The 16804-nt window shown below is 38.1% G+C and overlaps 1 protein-coding gene across 1 annotated transcript in view; it reads left to right on the top strand.

Moving 5' to 3' along the window:
• Nucleotides 1–16804, top strand: part of FAM69A (family with sequence similarity 69 member A) — a 100061-nt gene that overhangs the window by 884 nt on the left and 82373 nt on the right. The gene's annotated exons all lie outside the window — the stretch shown is intronic.

The following is a 16804-nucleotide window of genomic DNA, read 5'->3' as shown; positions in this document are numbered from 1 at the left end:
CCCGACTGTGCGGCCGGCTCACCCCGCCCGGGCTCGCCCCCGCATCCCAAGAGCCCCGGGACGTGACCCGGGTGCGACTCTTCGCCCCTAGCAGTCGGCGCTGGGCAATCTGGGCTCGGGACGTGCCTCGGTCTTCTCCCTGGTCTGGTTCCTTTCTCCCTGGTGGGCCCGGCAGGTTCACTGTTCTCGACTCTGTGTCCTGAGTCTTCAGTCGGTAGTAGGTAAGGTGGTGTGTCATTCCTCCATATTTTAGAATACTATTGCAATTTGTCACATCAGTGTTTCCCCCAAACCCCCGAAAAGCGGCGGCATGTGCCTCGTGCTGAGCCCCTCGGTTGGGTATTTTTATCACCGTGATTTAAATGAGAGATAGAGCTCAGAAGCCCGAGCGAGTCCGATGGTGTTTGCTTTTTAAAAGGAAAGGGGACATTGTCTGGTGGTGAACTCAAATACCCCAACAATGCAAACGTAATTCTCAGTCATGTCATGTGTACTGTTCGCGTGTTAATTTTTCATGATTTCCCGTTCCACTCTGTTTCACTGCCAGTCTGTGTCTTCGAACAGTGCTACTGCCTTCATGCACTGTTGGTCACCAGGGGGACCTAGTAGACATTGTGAGTAGCTGAGCGCAAATCCATCACCCCATTGGAAAAACAACTACAAATCAATGCCTCGCGTGGGCCAGCAGTGTTGTGTGCATTCTGAGGACAGTATTCCTTTACCACTTACATTAAAAGGCTTAAAGGTGTTGATAGATTATTTTGGAACAGGAATTCATACTCAGCTGGTGCTTTTATAAATCATTTTAAAAGTTGAGAAGAAACCATCATGGGGCGAGCTGATCTTACATTTTTGTTTGGAAATTGCATGTATAAATCATTATCCTGCCATAGGTGATGTACTGCAGATTGGAAGCATGATTTGACAGCCCATAATATGAAGGGTGCAGGAGTAAAACTGAGCACTTGGGGTCTGCAGCAGCTCCACCAGTAGTAATTGTGCCTTGAGTAACCGTGGAGCAACCCAGTCTAGAATTCAACCCGAGCCAGGCACCTTTATGTGAGCAAAAAATTACCTTTCCAGACTATCCCCAAAATAAGTTTATTGGGCTATTTAAAATGTTTTTTGTTTTTACTAAAACTACCTAGCTATTTATATTTAATTTCTTAGGTTTTGTGTGAGACTTTGTTTTAGACTTTGATTCGTTTGGCCCTTAACGTTCTCCACAGATATGGCTGTGACATTTTTTTGGCACCATAGCACAAGAGCTTTTAGATTGGCTGAGTTAAGATTAGTTTTACAAATAGTTATGCTTCCATTAATGGCTATTTCTATATAATGATTAAACAAACTATATTGAGTATAGTATTTGAGATAAATTTAAAACTTTGGAACCCAGGGGATTGGTATTTTAAATATTGTCTTGGCATCCGTATTTATTCCCTTTATGAATTTTCTTGTTGTCTCTTGCCATACTGGTTCATTTTAACCAGTTAAAAGAAAGGCCTTCAGATTACCCAAGTGTCATACCTTCTGTTCGTTATTGCTTAAAGGCCTCACCTCTGCTCTTTCCACTTCTACCACTAGATGCTTCAACCTCTAAATTGTTTTGGGCAAAGTCAAAATAAAATATTTTCAACTGAGACTATATACAGTGCTTCAGTTTCTCCACCACTGAAGGTTGAATTTCTATATACAGTAGTACTATACCTTTTTTATTTTTGAGAATAAAATGTTCCTTTAGGAGCAACAGAAGGCATGAGAATAAGAGCTGAGTTTTGTTCATTTGTGCATCTGGTTCATTGTAACCTTGAAAAAGGTTTTTTAACTTTTTGGTTCCATAGTTCCCATATCATGAAGTGGTGATTATAGTTCTTAGCTGCTTGCATCATATGAATGTGGTGAGGATAAGATGAAGTTAAATTGGTTTCGTTACCTCTTTACTACATTTTTAATAGAAAAGTGCATGAACTTAAGTGGTAAGTACATATAGATAAATATGTTGTTTTCCTTCAGCCAAAGGTCCCTGGCTTTCTACTCCCTCCTTTTCTTTATTTATTGGGCATTTATTGACTTAAATGCATGATATGACTTATTTTATTGACTCAGTCACTTAATAAATATTCGTTGGGTGCCTGTCACATACCAGAAACTTTGTGAGGTGGTAGGAATTCTCTGGAAGCTAAGCAAACACCTTTGTGGTCCTCCTGGAGCTTAAAGTCTAGTCAGGGAGATAAACATTAATCAGATCATCTCAGAAATATATAGTGACAACAGTAATTGCTATGAAGGAAAAGGAAGGGAGTAAAAGACTGCCTGAGAGGAAGAGAACAGTTTATTTCTCTCTTTTAAAAGTATTTTACTATGGATTTTTTTTATACTTACATAAAGCAGGAAAGAATAATCAACTCTCGTGTACCTATCACCGGCCCTGACCAATTAGGAGTCTTTTATTTCCTTTCCTTTCTTCATATCCTCCTTGCCAACTACCTAAAGGATTTTGAAGCAGACATTTACAAATATATCATTTCATCCAAATACTTCAATATATATTTCTAACAGATAAGGATATTTTTAGACATAATCGTACTTCCATTATCATGCCTAACAAAGTTAATAACAATTTCTTATTTTTTCTCCACCCTCCTCCTAGATATGCATTACCTTGAGAGGACTGAGTAAATTTGATTTGCCATCATGGAGTGGGCTTACTGTGATTTGAGAGGGTCTCTTGGCAAAAAAAACCCAAAAACTCCCCCCTTACCAACTTGTTCCTACTGGAAATTCTTCATTTGAAGGAAACTAATTCACATTTCATGTCTTGGGAGAATGTCTTAGGAAATAAATGTTTAGTTTAATATTTACATGTGAATGTATTATTTTAATTTAAAATGAGTGTGTAATTAGTCAACAGGTATAAAAGATCTTGTTTGTTTGAGGGTAGGGGAAGGGGTAAAGAGTACAGAAAGAATTGTATTTCAGAGATGGGGGAAGAGAGGAAGGGCCCAGCAAGAAGAGCGAGAGGTCACAGAGAACAGCTTTGTATACGTGCAGTTTTGCAGGTTGTCTTCAGTTGGGTGGGATCAGAAAAAACAGTTATGTCCTGAGGTGTTCAGGCCTTAAGGGTTGCAATTACTTCTTCCTCCCACAGATTACAGAAAAAAATTTTAAGCAGTTGACTTAAATATAAAGGAACTTCATTTCAAGTATTTTCATTAACACAGATATCACTGTGGTAATTGATAATGCTTCTAGAGAACTGTGCTGTTATGCAATTAATTATATATTTTCAGCTATAACATGGATTAAATAGGCATTTATGGACCAATGTGGAGCCTAATCACTGTTTATAGCTTTGTTTATATAGCAAAAGAGATTCTACTGCTTGTGAAGATAAGAACTGATATGGTATATCCATATAGTAGAATATTATTCAGCAATAGAGAGAAATGAAGAACTGATACATGCTATATAACATCGATAAACCTTGACAACATTAAGTATAAGGAAGAAGCTGGTCACAAGAGATCACATATTATATGGTTCCATTTATATGAGGTGTCCAGAGTAGGCAAATCTATGAAGATAGAAAATACGTTAGTTGTTGCCTAGGGCTGAGAGGGTTGGGGGGAAATGGGTAAGAAGTTTCTTTTTGGGGTAATGGAAATGTTACAAAATTGATACTGGTGATGGTTGCACAACTGTGAATATACTAAAAATCATTGACTTGTATACTTTAAATGAATAAATTATATGGTATATGAATCTTATCTCAATTTATAAAAAGAACTGAGTTTATTTTATTGATCTAATCCTTCTCTCTGTGCCTCGTTGCAGATTCTACCAATGCCAGCTTTTTGGGTACAGAGAGTACTTTTTTCCAGAGGAGCGCTGTAGGCATACTCTTTGCCTATGCCACTTCACTCTGAGTCAAAAAGGCTTGTGACCCACCTAAAATAGATAGCCAACAAACATTTACCTGAGCAACAAGCTTTTTGTGGCAAAGCATTCTTCCCAGAGCACACTGACTTACCCTTCCATCCTTTTCAACTATTTTTTTGAAAACTTATCTGGGAAATAAATACTTCCTGGTTTGGCTAAATGTTGTGGTACATTCAGAATAGTTGTACAGAGTAGAATCAGAAACTGGATATGTTAACCAGTTTAGACCATTTTTAGGCAGCGTTTTTCTTCCACTTACCGTTATGGTGATACTACTTGTGGCCTGCTGGGTGTGGTAACAGACACCTGCATTTGTCTGTTTTTAGCAGTGTGTTTTCTACAAATTAGGATCTACTTCGTTTAGGGTTTACTCATAGCCCAAGTGGGACTGATAACATAGCAGCCCTATAATTTGTTGGTTTTAGCTTTGAATGCCTTCTCCTTCTCACTGTCATTAAGTCCTGAAGAATGAAAGTTAAGACAATTTAGGGTAATTCTCTATACTTAGGTTATATGTATTTTTCCATTCCAGTCATTCTGCCTGCATGCTCTGTTGCATATAAAAAGCTAGCGAAATTCCAATGGAATTCGAAGTCTCAGATACTTAGATACTTGTGAAGGTTTTTAAGGTTTTAGATTGCAAAGTTTTAAATTTCTTGAGGCGTTGTCCTCTTAAAAATGACTGCTCTAATGGTTTCGAAATGTGTTCGGTAAGGCTGTCATGAATGAATGGATAGATGGTATGTTGTAATTAGGATGTTAGCAGTAGGTAACATTTCTGTTACCTGGCTCTTTGGCTTATATTAGTACTATTTTCAAACATGACTGCTGTAGGTGGTTTGGTTCTTTATGACTTATGTAGTATTTCGTGGGATTTAGTGCCAGATAGGATTACTGATACAGATTAACTGATAATAGTGACGATGTTGACAAATTCTATAGTAAGAGTCATATGGCTTCTTGCCCATTTTCAGCCTCCGGAATTACTTTAAATCTAAGGACAATTAGAGCAATTGATTGTTTCCTATTCCTGAAAGGCTCTAGAGGGAAAAGGACTAAATGTAGGTGGTGTGGTTCTCATCACCTTTGCTTGAAACTAAATCTCCACAACTATGATTAGTTTCCTAAGACTGGTATGTATACAGAGAGCATATGCATCTCATAATGTCTTAAATCGAAGCATAGAATTAGAATGCAGCCATTTGGTGTTACCATTAGTTGCTTTTGTACCCCTGTTAGAAACTCAAATAAATGGTAAATTCTCAGGCAGATTTCGTCCTCACCACACTTTCGGTCTGGAGCATACAGTAAAAGTTTCTTCACTGTCATCTTCCCAGTGCCCCAGTTTTTCACCTTGATGGATTATAGTGTTGTTTTGTATTGTCTATAGAAGTTTTCTTTTTTTAGTAGTTAGATGCATTTTAATGTTTTCATTTCTTAAAGTTGCCTCTAAAAACAATGCTGTACCAGTCTGTTAAATACCAGCTTTTTGCATTATCTGATTGAAAAGATACATTTTTAACATATCTATTTCTAGACATTTAAATATTTTGCAAATAATTTTCCTGTAAGACCTTTTAATATACAAAGTATACGAGCTTAGAAAAAAGGAATATTTTCATGTGAATATGTTTTAAAAACCCAAAATATTAGTGGATGAATTTTCTTTGGAAATAAGTAGTTCTTTTTTTTTTTTTTTGGTCGACTAATGAAATTAAATAATTATCTTTTTAAGGTATGATCATGGTATCGTGTTTTTTTTTCTGTTCATTGTAACCTTTAGTGTTACTTTTATAATTTAAAAATTTTTTCAATTACAGCTGGCATTGTATTAGTTTCATGTATATAACATAGTGATTAGACATTTATATAACTAACAAAGTGATCACCCTGATAAATCTAGTACCCATCTGACAACATATATAGTTATTACAATATTATTGACTATATTCTTTATGCTATACTTTACATTCTCATGACTATTTTGTAACTACCAGTTTGTACTTCTTAATCCCTTCCCTTTTTCATTAATCCCCTCCCATCTGGCTAAAATCAAATAGTTCTCTGTATCTATGAGATTGTTCCTATTTTGTTTGTTTATTTTTTTCTTTAGATTTCACATGTAAGTGAAATCATATGGCATTTGTCTTTCACTATCTGACTTACTCCACTCAGCACAATGCTCTCTAGGTCCATCCATGCTTTTGCAGATGGTAAAATTTCACTCTTTTTTATGGCTGAGTAATATTCCATTTTATATATGTACCACCTCTTCTTTATTCATCCATTCATGGACACCCAGGTCGCCTCTATATCTTGGCTATTAAACTATCATAAATAATGCTGCAAAGAACATGTGGATTCACATGTCCCTTTGAAATAATGTTTTGAGTTTCTTTGGATGAATACCCAGAGGTGGGATAACTGGGTCCTTCTTTGCCTCTTGTTATAGACTTTGTTTTAAAGACTATTTTGTCTGGTACAAGTATTGTTACTCCAGCTTTTTAATTTTGTTTTTATTTCCATTTTTATGAAATGTCTTTTTCCACCTCTTTTATTTGTGTGTGTTTTTCGATCTGAAGTGAGTCTCTTATAGGCAGCATATGTAAAGGTCTTATTTTATTATTTATTCAGCTACCTTATCTTTTGATTGGAGCATTTAATCTATTTACATTTAAAATAATTGTTGGTAAATATGTAACTATTGCTATTATTCATATTTTTTATCTTTTTTTTTTTCTTTTTAAAGAAGTCCCTCTTACTGATTTTTTGTAATACTGGTTTGGTGGTGACAAACTCCTTTAGTTTTTTCTTATCTGGGAAGCTCTTTATCTGTCTTTCGAGTCTAAATGATAGATAGCTTTGCTGGGTAGAATAATCTTGGTTATAGGTCCTTGCTTTTCATCTCTTTGAATATTTCATGCCAGTCCCTTCTGGCCTGCAAAGTTTTGTCAAGAAATCAGCTGACAGTCTTGTGGGAACTCCTTTGTAGGTAACTAATTGCTTTTTTCTTTCTACTTTTAAGATTCTCTCTTTGTATTTAATCTTTGGCATTTTGATTATGATGTATCTTGGTGTGTGCCTGTTTGGGTTCATCTTGTTTGAGACTCTGCACTTCCTGGGCTTGCATGTTTATTTCCTTCACCAGGTTAGGGACGTTTTCCAACATTATTTCTTGAAACAGGTTTTCAATCTCTTGCGCTCTTTCTTTTTCTGGTACCCCTATGATCTAATCTGCCGTCGATTCCCTCTAATGTGTTTTTTTGTTTGTTTGTTTGTTTGTTTCAGTTGTCGTAGTCTTCATTTCTGACTGGTTCTTTTTTGTTTTCTATCTCTTCGTTAAAGTTCTCACTGAATTCCTCTACTCTTCCCCTAAGTTACCCTAAGTTCATCTGGTAGATTGCTCGTCTCCAGTTTGCTTAGTTCCTTTTCTGGAGTTTTGTTCTGTTCTTTCACGTGGTACATGTTTCTTTGTCTCCTCATTTTGGCTGCCACCCTGTGTCTGTTTCTGTGTATTAAGTAGGGCTGCTATGGCTCCCGGTCTTAGTAGAGTGGCCTTATGTAGTCCTGTGGGGCCCAGTGGCGCAGTCTCCCTGGTCACCTGAGCTAGGTGCTCCAGGTATGTCCCTCGTAAGGGTTGTGTGTGCCTTCCTGTTGTAGTTGAGCCTTGGTTGCCGTTTGCATGTCAATAGGAGGGAGTGACGCTCAGACTGATGGGTTGTGAGAACTGGCCATGACTACAGTGGAGGAGCTGTTGTGCAGGGGCTTACCCTGCAACGCAGGGTTTACTTTAGCAGGGCTCTGGTGCCTGCCCAGTCTGTCTTTTAGGTGTGTTTGTGGAAGAAACTGGGTGATGCTCTGGCTCATTTAGAAGCTGGGCACCAGGCATTTCAGCTCTGGGGCGTCCTGCCAGGGCCCCTGCCACAGGCCCAGTTCATCCACAGCCTATGCCCTGCTTGGGACCACCAAGCAACCTGCAGATGCCTGCCACCCTCACTGGGCTTGAAGTTGCCTTGAGAGATCAAGCTATGAACTGAGGCTACCTGTAACTAGTGCTGGGCTTGGGGCTGCTCCACAGAGTTACAGGGTACGCTGAGGCCAGATGCTGCTTATTTAGGTTTTGTGAACCTTTGAGAGATTTTAGAAGAGTTCACAGCATGAGCCAAGACAGATCATTTGTATGGAAAAGCAACCAGAAGTGGTTTGGGTGGGCTTGCAAGTTGGGTGGGGTGGGGTCTCAGGGAATCACCAAGGTGAGGTGTCACCAGAGTCCATCAGTGAGCAAGTCCTTGCCTAGGACCTTTATAAGAAATGCCTGGGATTCCTGCAGCCCTCTGTCTCACTCATCCATAATATCCGCTGGTTTTCACAGACAGAGGTCGTGGGGACTTCTCTTCCCAGCACTGGAACCCTAGGCTGGGAAGCCTGGTATGGGGCTGGGATCCTCACTCCTCCAGGGGAAGCTCTGCAACACGAGACATCCCTCCCAGTTTTCAACCGCCACATGGGTGTGGACCAGCCCTCTTTGCATCTCCACCCCTCCTAACAGTCTCAAGGGGGCTTCTTCCATGTGTCCCCAGTTGTAGGACTTCTGCTGTTCAGCTAGACTTCAGGCAGTTTTCAGTGATGGTTGTTCTGTAGTTTAGTTGTAATTCAGATATGGTCCTGAGAAGAAGTGTTTACCTACTTTGCCATTTTGATTGGCTTCTTATTTTTGTTTTTTTGTGTGTGTTCAAAAACACATAACATAAAATTCACCATCTTTACCATTATAAAGTATAGTAGCGGTAACTACATGTGCATGTAGTTACCGCTAGAACTTTTTCATCTTGCAAGACTGAAATTCTGCCTGTTGAACACCTCCAGTTTTGCTCCCCTCGCTGACTCTGATAACCATGTTCTACTTTCTGTTTCTATGAGTTAGATTTCTTTAGATACCTCTTATAAGTAGAATCATACAGTATTTTTTTTTTTTTAATGACTGGCTTATTTCATTTAGCATAATGTTCTCAAGGTTCATCCATGTTGTAACATATGCTTCTCTCTCCTTAGTTCCCCCCAGTCCTGCCCCAGTGTCTGGCAACCACTTTTCTATTCTGTTTCCATGAATTTGGCTTTTTATTGTTTTTTAGATTTTACCTGTAAGTGATACTATGCAGTGTTTGTCTTTCTTGGTCTAGCTTATTTCACTTAGCATAATGTCTTCCAGGTTCATCTGTGGTCACAAATGACAGGATTTCCTTTTTTTAAAAGGGTGAATAATAGTCCATATTTTTTAATGCATTCATCAGTCGACGGACATTTAGGTTGCTTCCATCTCTCAGTTATTGTGATTAATGATGCAGTGAACATGGGAATTCTCATATCTCTGAGATCCTGTTTTCAGAAGTGGGATTGCTGGATCATAGGGTAATTCTATTTTTAATTATTTGAAGAACCTCCATATTATTTTTCCATAGCAGCTCTACCATTTTTCATTCCCACCAACAATGCAGAAGGGTTCCAATTTCTCCACATCCTCACCAGCAGTTGTAATTTTCTGTTTCTTGATAGCAACCTTCTTATCAGGTGTAAGGTGATTTCTCATTGTGGTTTTGATTTGTATTTCATTGACCAGTGTCTGAAGTCCTTTGCATCCTCTGAGCATCTTCTCATGTGCTTGTTGGTCATTCTTTGGAGAAAGTTCCTTCTTTATCTTATACTTCTATATGTTAGAAGTCTAGGCACAGTGTTGCCCATCTGGTTCTCTGCTCCAGGTTTTACAAGGTTGGAAACCAAGGTATCACTAGGGTTGAGTGTCATTCTTGATTTCCGGGAATCAGTTGGCTTCCAGGCTCTTTCAGATGATTGTTGGAATTTGTTTCATACAGTTGTGGAACTGAGGTCTCCATTTCCTTGCTGGCTGTTGGCTCTTGGTAGTTGTCAGCTTCTAGAGGCTGCTTACATTTCTTGGTTCATTTCTTGACTCCCTTTCTCCATCTGCAAAGCCAGCAACAGTAGTTGGAGGCCTTTGCATGCTTTGAATCTCTCTGACTTACTGTTCTGTCTCATCTCTTCTCTACCTTCCTCTGCTTCATCTCTCTGACTCTTCTGCTTTCCTCTTCTGTTTCAACGGCTTGTACGATTACATTGGGTCTACCTGAATAATCCAGGATGATATCTCTATTTTAAAGTCAGCTGATTTATAGCCTTAGTTCCAACTGCAAAGTTCTTTCATAGCAGTACCTAGATTAGTGTTTGATTAAATAACCAGGGGATGGGAATCTCAGGAGACATCTTTAGAATTCTGCCTATCACAGAAAGAATACAAATTAATTCTGACAGTTAAAAAAATCATTCATTTCCTAAAATATTTTGTTTCTTTCCCATTACTCTTAGGTTTAAAAGTGTTATCATAGAAGAGATTTTATAAGAGAGTTGTTATTGCATTTATCATTCTAGCAATTACTATGAAAGTAATCTTGGATATTTATTAAAGGAAAGAAAATGCAAATAGCTGCTGAACAATCAAATATGGAAATACTTGTTTTTACAACATAGTTGACCTTTGAACAACATTGATTTGAACTGCTAAGGTCTACTTATATTCAGATTTTGTTCAATAAATACAGTAAATATATATGTTCTCTATAATTTTTTAATAACATTTTCTTATCAGTAGCTTACTTTATTGTAAAAATACATTATATAGTATATATAATGTACAAAACAGGTTAATCAACTGTTTATCATTAAGGCTTCTGGTCAACAGTAGGCTATTAGTTAAGTTTTTGGGGAGTCAGTAGTTATACTCTGATTTTCAACCATGAGAGGGCAGGGGGTTCAGCACCCCTAACCCCTGTGTTGTTGAAGGGTCAAAGGTAGATGCAGTTTTTAAATCTTTGTACCCTTATACAAACTAAAGTAAGAGTGAGAAAATACTACTTTCTGAGCTCTAAGAAAAGTTTCTTTAAAATATAACCTGTTTCTTTCTATTACTATAATTAAAGTTGTTTTTCTTTCGCACTTAAAGAAGACAGTGCTTGGTTTTGTTTTAATGTGCCAGCCTACAACATTTTCAATCACACTTGTTCCAGTAGAACTAAATTTGTCCCCAGTGAAGGTAGAGCCTATTTATTACCCTGGTCTTGTCCTTTATCCTGAGCGTATGTACATTCAGGATGTGAAGAATGATGCAGTATAGTATACGTATTTTTACATATATTCAAAAATATTTTGTAACCACTCTAAGATACTGGACTCCGATAGCTCACACTAAGCACACTCTCTTATCTCTTTCACATTCTTACTCTTTACTGTTACCACCAGTACCATCATATCATCCTCATTGTTGTCATCATAATTGAGGCCCTTGCCACTCCCATTTCTTCCATTCAGTCAACTCCCGTCGCCTTCCTCCCTTTCCCTGTTCATTCAGGATCTGATGATCTGTCATTTCATGTACTCTGCATTCACCACCTCCTTGCTTCTCTGATGCTTACTTCCTTCTTGCCTTGATATTTCCACACTTTCCTTTTGGTCTCATCTTCCTTTGCCCCTTACTTTCCCCAGGACTCCAGCTGCCTTCTACTTCTCATTTTATACAGTCTCCTTGGGTAATTACATCTCTTAACATGGCTTCTACTACAACCCAGATATTAATGGGTCTCAACTCTGTATCACCAGCCCAGACTTCTCTCCCAGAATTTTGGGTTTACATTTCCAGCTTATTTGAAACCTGCTAGCACCTCATATTCAACATGTCTAAACCAAAACCCACCTCCCCACAACTTGCTCCTTTCCTTATTTCCGTTAGTGTTACTCTCCAGATACTCAAGAAAGAAATATATCTAAATCCTTTTAGACTCTCCCTCTTTCCTTACCCTCATGTTTAATCCCTCAGCAAGTTCTCTAGTGCATCACCTAAATAATTTTTGATTGCATCATCTTTTTCCTTGTACAATGTTATCAACTATAGTCATCATATTTTACATTAGATCTTCAGACCTTATTTATCATATAGCTGAAAGGTTGTATGCTTTTACCAACCTCTCCCTGTTTCTCCCACTCCCTAGCTTCCGGAGATCATTTTTCTACTCTCTGTTTCTACGAGTTTGACTTTTTTTTTTTTTTTTAGATTTCACATATAAGCAATACCTTTCAGTATTTGTCTTTTTCTGTCTGGCTTATTTCACTTAGTATAATGCCCTTAAGGTTCATCCATTTTGTTGCAAGTGGCAGAATTTCCTTCTTTCTTATGACTGAATAATATTCTGTTGGGTGTGTGTGTATGTGTGTTTACACACATACCACATCTTTCATTCATTCATCTGTCGATGAACACTTAGGTTGTTTCTGTGTCTTAGCTATTGTGGTAATGCTGCAGTGAACATATATCTGAGATCCTGTTTTCATGTTCTTTGGATGTACACCCAGAAGTCAGAATGCTAGAGCATATAGTAGTAATGTTTTTAATTTTTGAGGAACCTCCATACTGTTTTCCATAGAGACTGCACCAGTTTACATTCCCACCCAGTACACTAGTATTCCCTTTTCTCCATATCCTCACTAACACTTAGCCCTTGTCTTTTCAATGAAAGCCGTTCTAACAGGTGTAAGGTGATATCTCACTGTGGTTTTGACTAGCATTTCCCTGATGATTAGTGATGGTGAGAGCCTTTTCATGTACCTGTTAGCCATTTGTCTCTTGCTGGTACCATGATTCTTTCCCTTTGTCTCATTAGGCCCAAGCAATAACCTCCAGAATGGTCTTCCTGCCTTACTTACCCCTTGTAGATCTATCCTTCACATTGCTTTCAGAGTAATCTTTCTCAAAGTGCAACTATGATCAAGTCTCTCTTTCTGCTAGAGAAATCCTTTACTGGCTTCCCTTTGCCTTCAGGAGACTATGCAGAGTTCTGATCATGGTCTTTTATTTCTGATCGTTTCCTGTCTTGTAGTTTCATTCCCGCCACTACCACCTCATGTACCATTTGCTCTAGCAAACCTGAATCACTTCCAATTTCCCAAACACACCATGCTCTCTTTCACGTATCAACCCATCTACCTCATCGTTTCTTCTTTGCCCTAGAAAGCCCTTTCCAAATTTCCCTGAATTCCTCTTCACCTAGTTTATTCTCAGTTTTCTACTTGTCTTTTAAGTTTCAACTCAAAGAGAAGGTGACCTTTCATCCATCCCTCCCTGACATCCCATACAGTACATCAGTGTATCTTTTCTGTGCCCCAGACTGTGTGTGCATCGTATCTGGCACACACATCTGTTAATAGCACTTATGATATTAAATTGTTGTTAGTGGTCTTTCTTTCACCCCAAACTGTGATCTCCTTGAGAGCCAACATGTCAGTTTCCTCTCTCTGTGCCCTGTGCCTAACCTAGAGTAGATGTTCAATAAATGAGTTTGTCGAATGAGTAAATCAGCATAAACACTTGTAGGGACACAGCCTTTTAGGAAGCGATTAGATTAATTTCTTCTATGAAACAAAATGTTAATACAATAAGTAAAATCTCCCCTTCCACTTCCTACTAACTCCAGCTTTAGTCCTGAAAAGTAGCCTCTTTGAACCACCTATCTTTTTTAATTTCCTGGTGGCTGTACCTTTAACTTCTAGAGCTGTGTGTCTACAGGGAATAGTATGCATCCTGGGAGGTACATACGATGCTGAATTTGTGTACTGGAAGAAATTATTTGAAATTTTATTCTCCTATGCTTTTTTATATCTTAAAATGTTTATTTTTGTCAGATAGCTGGTGATTTTCTGTTTTTAGTATATTACTGTAATAAGAATTCTCCCTGCTTAAAAATCTATTAAAAAATTATTCTTATATTTGATTTCTATTTTTGTATAAGTTACAGTATACATGTAGTAGATAAGTATAGTCATAAGTTTATATAGAATAAAAATAAGTAAATATATAGATGTTAGGGATTCATGCTCTAAAATAGGGTTGTATTATTAAAAAGATTTGATCAGGTTTTTTACCTCTTTTTTAATTTATCAACTTCGTATAATATCCGTTGACTTTCCACTTTAAAAAATGAGTAGTTTTCTTAAACTACAGTCATCTCATTTTCTTCCAGTGTTTGCTAGTTGTATTATTGATTTTACTTCTCTTGCTTAAATTAGTAACCTTGGATGATGATAACTAGTTCTCATTTCATCCACTTTTGACAGTCTTAGTTGACTGCCCCCTTTTTAAGAAGGGGTATTAGAACATGTGCTCCTTTTTCCATATGTCTTTCCCACTTTGTATCAGCGACACTTCTAGATTGTAAAAGTTAATAACTTTTATATTTTGTCCTATTACCACAACCAAGTCTCCATATATGTTAAATCTAAAAGATGAGAACTAGAAGTACTATTTTATTATTATGACTTGTTAATTTTTTCATAAAGGAAAATCTCCCTTATGAACCTAAGACCCATCGACAGCAACATGAAGTTATTTTCTCCTTGTCAGGAAAGCAGGTAGAATTAACAGATCAGGAGACAAGCCTCTTGTTATTGGGCAAAGTACTATGGGATTTGTCCCTTCCCAGAGCTAAACCATACTTCTGCCATTAGGGAAGAGAACATGTGATGTTTGCACATTCCCTATAGAAAGTTTTTTTCTGCTTATGCATCATGCTCGCTTGCTTTTTAATATTCCAATTAAAGAATGATAATTAAAGCCTAGTCTTTGGGATCTATAATGAAGTAACAGTTATGATTTGAGATCACCATGGGTCACAATTTTCCCCCTGAGCAGTCAATGTACCTTCTTTTTTGGAATGGTTACCTGGTTATGCTCAGCGGTGGAGAGCAGGCATTTATTCTGTCATGTTCCCCCAAATTGAAGTGAAAGGAGCTAGTTCCGGAGTGCTGGACCATTAGAGTAATGAAAAGAACTCTCGCCTTCCGGAAGAGCATTGCAGATAGAAACTGGCATTCATTTGGTGCTATGTTTATAGAAAATAAAAGGAGAGAGAAACGCTTTTGGCCCACCTTTCTTTTAGAGTCCTTAAATTTATGTCTTTTGACCAACCATATCAAAGTTAGTTCTGGCCTAAGGTGAAGGGCATCTCTATTTTTAGTTCCTCTTCAAATATGATTCTATAAATACTTAGTGCAGCAAATTTGTGGGCTAGGATTACATTTTCTTCTGTCCGGGTCCAGGGTCATGACTCCTAGGCTATCGAGATTCTAAGATCAATAACAACTAGATCCTCTTTTCTCATATTCCATCAATTTCTTACAATCAGGGTACTTGTAAGCTTGCTTCATATTTGAAATGTAGCTTTTTGTGTATCATTTTTCTTTTTTCTTTTCAGGGAGTTTCTAATTGCCTTCTTTTTACTTTTTTCTTTTTCTTTTCTTTTTTCTTTTTGGTATAATATGCCTTTATCAAGGCCTCACTTTTCCTCTCCTCTCAGTTACATTTTTTTATTCTGTGGAATCCCCCTTCATGATCATATGCTTTTCTCGGCTACTGCACAGCTGTCTTCCAAGCATTTTCCTCCACTCCTCTCCTGGCTTGGAATTACTGTTCTCAGAATCCTATATCTTCCACTGTCTTGATTTATGCCATCGTCTTACTGGAGTATATCCTGAAATAAATTCTTTAGAAAAAATGTGTGAGAAATAAACTTTCTGAGTATTATCTAAAACCGTCTTTATTCTACCCTAGTACTTGTTCATAGTTAGGTTGGGTGTAGAATTCTGGGCTGGAAATAATTTTCTTTAGAAAATGTGAAGACATAGTTCCCTTGTCTTCTAACATCCTCTATTGCTGACAAGAAGCCAGTTTAATTATCAGTCCTTTGTGGGTGGCCTGCATTTTCTGTTCAGAGTCTCCTTTTTATATTTGTTTTGGATTTCCATGAAGAAATGTGTAGATGAGCATCTTTTATTACTTAGTTTTATTCAGCACTCACTGAGCCCTTTCAGTCTCAATACTTGCCTTCTCTCTTTGCCTCTGGGGAATTCTATAATTTTTTTAATCATTTCTCCCCTCTCTTTTTTCTGTTCCCTCTTTCTGGGACTCTTACAAGTCAGATGTTGTACCTCTTGGATTAGCTCTTTATGTCCTTTGTAGTTTGTCTATCATTTCCATCTTTTTATTCATATGCTCTCTCATTCTTAGTTTCTCAATTTTGTTTTCTAGATCATCTATTGATTTTGTTTCCTTTTCTAATCACTCTTTAACTTCTAAGAGTTTTGAATTTAATTTCAAAGAGTTCTTCCAGGTTCTTTGTTCCTTTTTTTGTGGTTTCCTATTCCTGTTTTCTATGGATGCAAACCCTGTTGAATCTTTTGATTATAGTAGTTTTAAAAATGTTTTCTTCACCAAGGAAACATGGCGGAGTGAGAGACATCCCCATATCTCTTTCCTTGAAACAACAATAAGCTGAACATCTAAAACTCAGCAAAAAACACCAAACTACACACCAGCAGGACTGAGTGTGAGATCTGTGCATAACAGCTACCACAGGTCAGAACCCTGTGTGTCGGGCGGAGGACTGGGAGAAATAAAGAAGCTGCCTCACGCAGCCTCCAGGGCTCCCTGTAGGGGGAGAGAAAGGGGCGAAGGTGCAGTGACTTCCTCGAACAGTCCTGCTTGGGAGAGTTTGTGAGTTCCACACAGCCAGTGTCAGGGCCCAGTCATCGGGGCAGAAAGCAGAGAAGCAGACGGCAGAGAAACAACAGTTGATTTTTACTGGCCACCATTGCAAAACCAAGGCTGAGCTGCAGCCCCCAACTCCCAACCCAGAGGGACCCTCCTCACATACATTCCAAGACTGATCATTATGGAGCCCAGGAGGATTCTGAGCAAACGCCACCGAAATTGTCACTAACACTGACAGGGCCTGAGACTGAGGGTCGC

Source organism: Pteropus alecto, unplaced genomic scaffold (genome assembly GCF_000325575.1).
Source record: "Pteropus alecto unplaced genomic scaffold, ASM32557v1 scaffold25, whole genome shotgun sequence".
Taxonomy (NCBI): Eukaryota; Metazoa; Chordata; class Mammalia; order Chiroptera; family Pteropodidae; genus Pteropus; species Pteropus alecto.
Note: the sequence above shows the minus strand (reverse complement) of the source record. Positions and strands in the feature narration are given on the sequence as shown.